At 40.2% G+C, this 9,113-nt stretch overlaps 1 pseudogene across 1 annotated transcript; it reads right to left on the reverse strand.

The window, feature by feature from the left end:
- Positions 1-6,875: 6,875 nt before the first annotated feature.
- On the reverse strand, positions 6,876-8,203 carry LOC308267155 (elongation factor 1-gamma-like; annotated as a pseudogene). The gene has a single exon. The product of its transcript is annotated as an elongation factor 1-gamma-like (transcript).
- Between the last annotated feature and the right edge of the window lie 910 nt (positions 8,204-9,113).

Below are 9,113 nucleotides of genomic sequence, written 5' to 3' on the forward strand. Positions count from 1 at the left end.
ATAATTAATTAATAAGGCTGGGGTTGTAGCTTAGAAATAGAATGCCCCTGGGTTCAATCCCCATTATCAGTCCCCCCCAACACACACACACAAACAAAAGAAAGCTACTTAACCTCTAGGCTATTTTCATCAAATGACCCCAGGGGAAAATGCTCGCAAATGTTGGAATTCTCTCCCTGGGCTTAATCCTTTCTTAGATCCTGGCATGATAGCTCTTCACTGTTTCATTAGCTCTCAGGAGCTTTCAAACATATTCAGAACTGTCTTCCTAATTATTTTCACCAAGAAAGTTGGCTCACATAACTTAGTTCTTCATTATTTGTATATTACTTCTAAAAATATAAGGTATATTAGTTCATTTTTAAAAATCCTTAGCTTCCTTTCCCTATATTAGTATTATGTAAGCAAAACAGAAGGTGGATGAATAGCAAGAAAGGCGAGTGGGGTGTGGTGACACAGGTTTGTTTGTTTTTTTGTTTTGTTTTTGGTGGTACGGGGGTTCCTGGATACCCTTCTACCTCCGGGTTACACTACCAGAACTTCTATATATATATATTCTTATTTGGAAACAGGTCTCTTAAACTAGCAAAGCTGGCTTTGAACCTGCGTGATCCTCCTATCTCCACCTCCTAAGAGCAGGGATTACAAGCATGCGCCACCGCGCCTGGCTGGTGGCACAGGTTTGTAATCCCAGCATTTGGGAGGCTGAGACAGGAGGATCGCGGTTCTCGGACAGCCTCAGCTACTTAGTGAGGCCCTTTGCAATTCAGTGAGACCTGTTTCAAAATAAAGAATAAAAAATAGGGCTGGGAGGGTAGCTCAGAAGGTAGAATGTCCCTGGGTTCCATCCCCAGTACCGAAAAAAAAAAAAAAAAAAAAAAGAAAGTAAGAAAGGCACTGACTCTATATTGCTAGAAATAAACCACTCATAAATTCCTTTGTTCTCTAGATTCTGGTTTCTTGTTACCAGAAAACTTACTCTCAGAGCCATCACTCTTTGCTCTAGTCAGTTCTCAAAGTGGAAAGAGGCACATGTAGGCAGAGCTGATCACTGCTGTTCCTGGCCACCCTGGGTTTCCTAGAGACTCTCGCACGCACCTCTCCCTCTAGGGCCTGGGGCAGCTGTGAAGGTCTTAGCCTCTCCTTGGAAGCCCCTCACCTCCTCGCTTCGAGTTGGGCACGCTTCCTGTTTATCTCTCCTGTCTAGCTTCTGAAAGTTATTTCCTTAAGTTAAAAAAAAAAAAAAGACCAATTGTTGGTAGTAGCTTGTTCTGATTAGTCCTGGCGTCTTCTGCTCAAGAGGGTGATAAGTCAACAGAGATTGAGTGAACAAAGATTAATCCAATAATTAGAACATGTTGGAGAAGATTTGCCTTTTGGCCCAAGCTGGAGAAGCAGCTGAGGCTTTGGCAAGATTAGAATAATAGACATCCCTGGAGGCAGCCACAGATTTCTAAACTATGCAAGGAAGTCTCCCCCCCTCAGAGGAGAGCGTCCAGTAATCTTCCTGTGCCCTCTTCGCAGAAGGGAACAGAGGTGCATTTCATATGGCAGAAGATACTTCAAAGGAGTCTGTTTAGACTTGGAGGAATGTGGGTTTGTTTTTGTAACCTCCTGGGCTCTAGTTATGAGCTGGGCAGGAAGCACACATTGTTTTTAGGCTTTCTCTAAGAAACCACTACAACTCCTGAGCGATGCAAGCCTCCATGACAGCATCACCTCACTGGGCGCAGGACCCTCTTCTCCATTACGTAGCTACTTTGTGCCATCTTCATACATCAGTTAGTTAAATTTGGGAAAAAAAAATCTGTTGTTTTTCTGCGTCAACAGTCTTCCCAGATTTCTGTTGTCGGGCGTTGCCTTAATTAAAAAAAAAATTGGTTTGAAGTCTCTTTTTTAGTGATCTCTGGTTTTGTTTTATGTTTGGTTTAGTTTCATTTCCCCCTTTTCCTCTGTTGTTTAAAAATTAAGTTTATTTAAATGCAAAGAATGCACTGTTTATTCAACTAAATGGTATCTTTATGTGGAAAAGTAGGAAAAAAAAATCCAGACTGCTTTCATTGCTGCTCCACTGTCTCAGCTTCACAGTTCTGTGGTTTGTTTTTTCTCTTTTGAGTGCATTTTTACTTCCAGCGGGGCTGCACACATGAAACTGCCCTGTGGTGAGAGGCTTTGGTAAACTATTCTACTTCAATGGTCATTGGACAAACAACTGCTCATCATCTTCCAACCTTAATAAAACAATATCGCAGTGACGTGAAAAAGAAAAACTTTAAAAATTGATTTTCCCGTCCGTGAAAATTATTCTTGGGTGTGTGTACTCCTGGCAGTTTTGTTTTCGTTGGGGGTAAAGAATATAAAAAGTGTGGAGAGAATATTTCCTATGATACTGATACTTTTCATTTTTCCATAAAAGCGGCATGTAAATACTTTTAGGTTGCTGAGGCATTTGCAAGTATTTTCTGCCATTTTGTGATTTATCTTTTTTTAATCTTTTGCCGAGAATGAACTTCTAATTTGAATGAAATCCAGTTTCTCCATTCTTTTTCTCAGGGATCGTGCTTTTAATGGTGTATCTAAAAATCCATTGACAAACCCAAGGTCATGGATTTTTTTTTTTTTTTTACAAAATCTTTCAGGAGTTTGATAGTTTTGTGTTTTAGATCTGTGATATATTTTGAACTAACTTTTGTGAAGGTGTAAGTATTGTGTCTGGATTAACTTTATTTATTTACTTATTTATTTATTTATTTATTGAGGTACTGGGGATGGAACCCAGGCCTATTTTTCATATTTACTTATTTATTTATTTATTTATTTATTTTGGTGGTACTGGGGTTCCTGGAAGCCCTTCTACCTCTGGGCTACACTCCCAGACCTATTTTATATTTTTGAAACAGGGTCTCTTACGCCAGCGTGGCTGGCTTTGAACCTGCGCGATCCTCCTGTCTCCGCCTCCCAAGCGCGGGGATTACAATCGTGCGCCACCATGCTCGGCTTTCATTCTTTATTTTGAAACAATATCTCACTGAGTTGCAGAGGACCCCACCAAGTAGCTGAGGATGGCCATGAACTGTGATTCTCCTGTCTCAGCCTACCAAATGCTGGGATCACAAGTGTGAGACACTATGCCTGGCTAACTCTTTACTTTAAAAGTTTATTTTAACTGTTTATTTAAAATGAATAATTCTGGGGCCCGATGTGGTGGCACAGGCTTGTAATCCCAGTGCTTGAGAGGCTGAGACAGGAGGATCACACAGGTTCGAAGTTAGCTTGAGCTAGTTAGTGAGGCTCTGAGCAACTTAGTGAGACTCTGTTTCCAAATAAAGTATAAAATAGGTCTGGGATTATATGCCGGAGATAGAAGAGCCTCTGGGTTCCACCCCCAGTACCACAAAAAATAAAATAAGATAAAATAATATAAAATGGAGAAGTCTGTATATGTATGGTGTACAACTTGATATTTTGATATATATGTAAATTGTGAAATGGTTAAACCAAATTAACTAACATACACATTATCTTAAATACTTGTACTTTTTTTGTGGCAAGAGGACTTAAGATCTATTCTCTTAGGCACCTTCAAGTATATAACACACTGTTATCAGCTGTAGTCCCTGTGCTGGACAGTGGGTTTTTGAACTTATTTCTTCTGACACATTGGACCTTTTACCAACATCGCTCCACTTCCCTGATACTCACCATCCTATTGTTTTTCTATGAGTTTGTTGTTTTTAATTCCACATATGAATGAGATCGTGTGGTATTTGTTTTTCCAAGCCGGTTCACTTCACATAATATTCTCCAGGTTCATCCACGTGGTCACAAATGAAACGACGTCCTTTGTTATTCAGTCCTCTATCCTTTCCTCTGTTTCTTCTTTTCTTCTATGGTAATGGGGATTGAACCCAGGGGTATTCTACCTCACACCCAGCCAGTTTTTATTTTTTGTTTTGAAACAAGGTTGTGGTGGGTTGCTCAGAGTCTTGTTAAGTTGCTGAGGCTGGCCTTGAACCTGTGATCCTCCTCTTTCAGCCTCTCAAGTGTGTCACCATGCACCACTCACACTAAATTTTTATTATCAATTTATCTATTTATATACATTTGGGTTGATTGCATATCTTGGCAATAGACTAATTTTTATGCCTGTGTTTATCCATGTATTCTAGCACATTTGTTGAAAATACTAACTGCTCTATTGTATTGCCTTTGTGTCTTTGTCAAAGATCAATAGACTATATTTACATGGTTCTATTGATGAACTCTACTCTGTCATTGATATGATCTGTTTATTTTTCATCAATATCCCACTATCTTGATTTCTATAGCTTCACAGTAGGTCTCCAAGTTAACTAGTGTTGGATCTACAAGTTTGTTCTTCAATATTGTGTTGAATATTTGGGATGCTTTGCCTCTATATATAGTTTTTAATCACTTTGTCAATATCCATAAAAGAAGTTCTTGGGGTTTTGACTGGAATTGCATTGATCCTCTAGATCAATGGAAAGAAATAACATCTTTACATTATTGAGTCTTTTCATCCATGGATATGGAATGTCTCTTCATTCAGTTAATAGTTCTTTGATTCCTTTCCTCAGTGTCCTGTAACTTTCTTTGTATAGATCTTGAACATCTATGATTAGATTTATTCCTAAGTATTTTATTTTGGGGAGGTCCTAATATAAATGATATTGTGATTTTAATTTCAAATGTTACTTATTCATTGTTAGTATATAGGAAAGTAATTGACTCCAGTATATTGACCTTGTATCTTGCAGAAGTGGTACAATTGCTTATTATTTCTAAAACTTTTGTTAGTTTTTTTGGGTTATTTACACACATATCATGTCATCTGTGCACAAAGACATTTATTTCTTCCATTCCAATCTATATACATTTTGCTTCTTTTTCTTGTATTAGTGCTTTAGCTGGGGCTTCCAGTATAATGTTTAAAAGCAAGACTGGGAGAAGTGATATCCTTGTCTTGCTCTTGATCTTAGGGGAAGACTTCCAGTTTTTTTCTCACCATTAAGTATGTAAACTGTAACATGCACATAAATATAGTTTACTGTGTTTGTATATATATTTAAACATATACATGTATATGTTTTCTTTGTCAAGTTGAGGAAGCTCCCCTCTATTCCTAGTTTATAAGAGTTTTTTTTATAATGAATAGAATCTTCCCTCATTTTTCTTAAAACAGACTCATTGAGATGTAACTCAAATAGCATAAAGTTCATATAGGAAAATATTTTAGAATATTTCTTCACTCCAAAAAAGCCCTGGATTCATTAGCTGCCACTCCCATTTTCTCCTCCCCCTAGCTTGAGACAACCTCTAGTTTACTTTTTGTCTCTGTGAATTTGCCTATTCTAGGCATTTCATATAAGTTCAATGATATTATATCCTGTGCCTTGTTTAGCATCTTCCACTTACCATAATATTCTCAATGTTCATCCGTGTCTGTCAGTAGTTGATTCATTCACTTTTATTACCAAATAACATCCCTTTCTACAGATATGCCACATACTTATTCATTCATTGGTTGATGGATAACTTGCTTTCATTTCACCTTTTGGTTATTATGAAGGGGACATATTTCATTTCATTTTGATGCATATCTGAGAATAAAATTGCTGAATCACATGGTAACTCTATATCGATATTTTGGAGGAACAAACAAACAATTTTCCAAGGTGGGTGTAGTTTGCATTCCTACAGCAATATATGAGGGTTTCTGTATATGCTCATCAACACTTGATATTATTGGTCTTTATAAAATTATAACCATTCTAGTAATTTAAAGTGATATCTCATTACAGTCTGGACTGGATTTTCCCTAATAATTAATGATGTCGAGCACCTTTTTTATGAACTTATTGACTATTTGTATGTCTTTGGAGGAATGATTAAATCATTTCTGTATTTTAAAATTGGGTTATTTGTTTTTCTGCCTTTATTTTTTCCCCTAAATTTTCTTATTAAAAATCTTTTTAAAAATTCTTTTTATTTAGTACTTGGATTGAACTCAGGGTAATTCTACCTTTGAGCTACACCATACTGAGTTTCAGGTATTTGGAGAACTGTTTGCAATGTTTCTAGTATATTTCTAGTCCTAATTGAAACCTCCCTTGAAATGTTAGAGTTATACACCCCTCATGCAGGAGGAATGGAGAAGAGAAAGCCCAGAATTATTAATGATAATAAGCAGGCCTATTTGAGAAGGCTGGTTCTGCTACTTAAGGTTTTGTGGCCCAGGGCAAGTTACTTAATCTCTTCATAAGCAAAATTGGGATAATCATAAGTACCTTATAATACTATTGTGAGGATTAAACCCATAATGACTGAAAAACAGCTCACAAGGTGACTAAAAATAAACCATCATGCTCAATAAATGTTCACTATTTCCCATGTAACTAAAAGGAAATTCTTAGTAGCTTTCCTTTCTGCTTGCTTTTCTGTGCTATCATGCTGATTCATGTTCTTAACTCTTTAACCCGATTTTTAAACTTGCAGGTTTATACTCCTCACAGGATTTTATAAAAACTGCAGATTAATCTAATCCTAGTATAGATTTTCCAGATCATGCTATTCTGAGAGAATCTCCCTCTCTCTCAGCTTCTGAATCACTTTCTTCTGGAAGTGTCTTTCAGAGACTTTGGTCTTCTTTTCCAGTTTTAACTGGCTGAACAGCTGTTATCCTCAGCTTTCTTTTCATTTCACTTCTAGTGTGGTTCTTTGCTGTCTTGAATCCTGTGCCTTTCCTTTGTCAGATGCCACTTTCATTTTTTTTTTTCTTCAATGTTCAGTTTCCTTTAATGACCCCCATCTCCCTGAAGGGCAGGCTCAGGCAGCTAGGTGGTGGCAAGAGGTGGTCACTTGAAGATCTTGCCCTGATTGAAGGCTTTGCCCACGTGCTGGAAGGCCCCTTCCCAGGAGAAGTACTCTCGAACCAGCGTCTGGGTCTTCTCGCTGCCAGGGTCCAGCTTCCACCATGTGTATGACTCGTAGTCCACCTGCCAATCTGGACTCAGCGCAAAGGCAAGCTCCTGGCCTCGGAAGACCCAGACTCCAGAGACGGAGCTGCTATTGTTGGTTCCAAAGAGGATGGCACTGGCAAAGGCGTTCTTCCTCAGCTTGTCCAACCGCTGAAATATTCCAGTGATGAGGTTGCAACTCTTGAAGGTCTGGGTGAGGTCTTCGGGGAAGCGGTACTCAGCAAACCACAGGGACCAGCTGTCCTTGTCCTTGTCCTCCCAGAAATATGGCAGCGCCATAGAGAGCGTGTCCTCGTTGGATTACTTGCGCTTAAATTCATCCAACACAAAGGTGCTCTTGGGCAGATGCGCAAAGGGGTTCTTGGCCTTGGGCTCAGCAGCCAGTGCCTGCTCACACTCGTTCATCTCCTCCTCGGGAGCGGGGGCAGCTGCCTTTTTCTCTTCTTTCTTCTCAGCCTGGGGCTTCTCCTTCTCTTCCCGTGAGCCCTTCTCTTTCCGAGGGGTGTCCTTTTTAGGCTGGCTCTCTGCAAACTTCTTAGCATCAAACTGGGCCAGCTTCTCACACAGCTTCACCTCTCCCGAGACAGCCCGGAATTGGGGCTGGTTAGTGCAGGTGAGAAACCAGCGGTTGGTGTTGGGAAAGGCCTGGCCGTAAGAAGGCTCCAGGACCTGCTTGTAGAGCCACGACAGGGTGCAGACAACTGTGATGTCAGCCAGCGTCACCCGTTTGCCCACCAGAAAAGTCTTTGTCTTTAAGTGAGCATCCAGCAGCCCCAGAATTCGCTTCACCTCCTCTTTTGCATTCTCGGTGGCCTGTTTGTTGTGATGCATGATGCCCAAGGTGGGGAACACCCAAGTACTGGCTGGGGGCACGATGTCACTGTCGGCAAAGCTCACCCACTGCACCACCTGGGCGGCCGCCTCTGGCGCACTTCCTCCCAGCCCCTCGTTGCTCACATAGTAGGCAATGACGTTGCTCTCAAACACGCAGAATCCATCATCGCCCTCAAATGCTGGAACCTTGCCGGCAGGAATTTGCGAAGAAATTCAGGGGTGCGGTTGGTTTGGCCAAAATGGAAGTGGGGTGGTACGGAGAGCGCGCGGACCTGAGCCCCGCTGTACTGAGCAGCAATGAGGGCCTTGAAGGCCCTCCAGTTTTCCGGATATGTGTGCAGGGTCCCAGCCGCCATGGTGATTCCGCAGGGAAAGGGGCCCACTTCATTTTTGTATAGCACATCCACAGTAACACTTTCAGATAGACACATAGAAGAAAACCTGACTGTGGTGCTGGCCATAGAATTTTAGGTTTGAAACTCATATCCCTTGGATTTTGTTTTTTAAACTATCCAGCACTCTGGATAGTTAAAGAAAACTTTGCCATTCTATTTCCTGTTCATTTGTAAATAAACACTGACACCCTTTCCTTTTCTGAAGATTTAAGGAAATCTTTTTGTTGTTCAAATATGTATCAAAGAGTGAGATTCACTTCACTTTGAAGATTTGCATCTTTCTATTTTCAAATTATTTTTCCATTTTTATTGAGGTCTAATTGACCAAAAAGTTGTGTGTATTAAAGGTGGATAGAGTGATGTTTTGACAGACATACACTGTGAAATAATCCCCATGGCTAAGCATATCCACCTCTATCACCTCACATATGATTTGTTTTGTGACGAGGACACTTAATATGTACTTTTTAAGTGAATTTCAAGATACAGTCCAGGATTACTGACCCCCGTCACCAACATTAAATCATCAGAATGTATTTATCCAGTATAAATGGATCTTTGTACCCTTAAATGTTTTCCTGATGCACTGGAATTGCACGATAGTGAGGCTCCGGCGATGTATTTCCACAGGCGCAGGACACCGCTGCCCTGTTGCCTCCTCCGGGTCTCTGTCCCCCTCACCCCTTCTACTGCTCTGCTGACTTCTCGCCTCATTTTCACGAGATCCCTTTTCTTTTCTTTTCTTTTCTTTTCTTTTCTTTTCTTTTCTTTTCTTTTCTTTTCTTTTTTCTTTCTAGCTTTCACATATGAGAGACAAGCATGTGGCTATTGATTGAAACCTTGTGGCTTTGACCAGCATCCCCCCACTTCCCTCACACTCTTCCCA

Source organism: Muscardinus avellanarius (genome assembly GCF_963383645.1).
Source record: "Muscardinus avellanarius genome assembly, chromosome: 9".
Lineage (NCBI taxonomy): Eukaryota > Metazoa > Chordata > Mammalia > Rodentia > Gliridae > Muscardinus > Muscardinus avellanarius.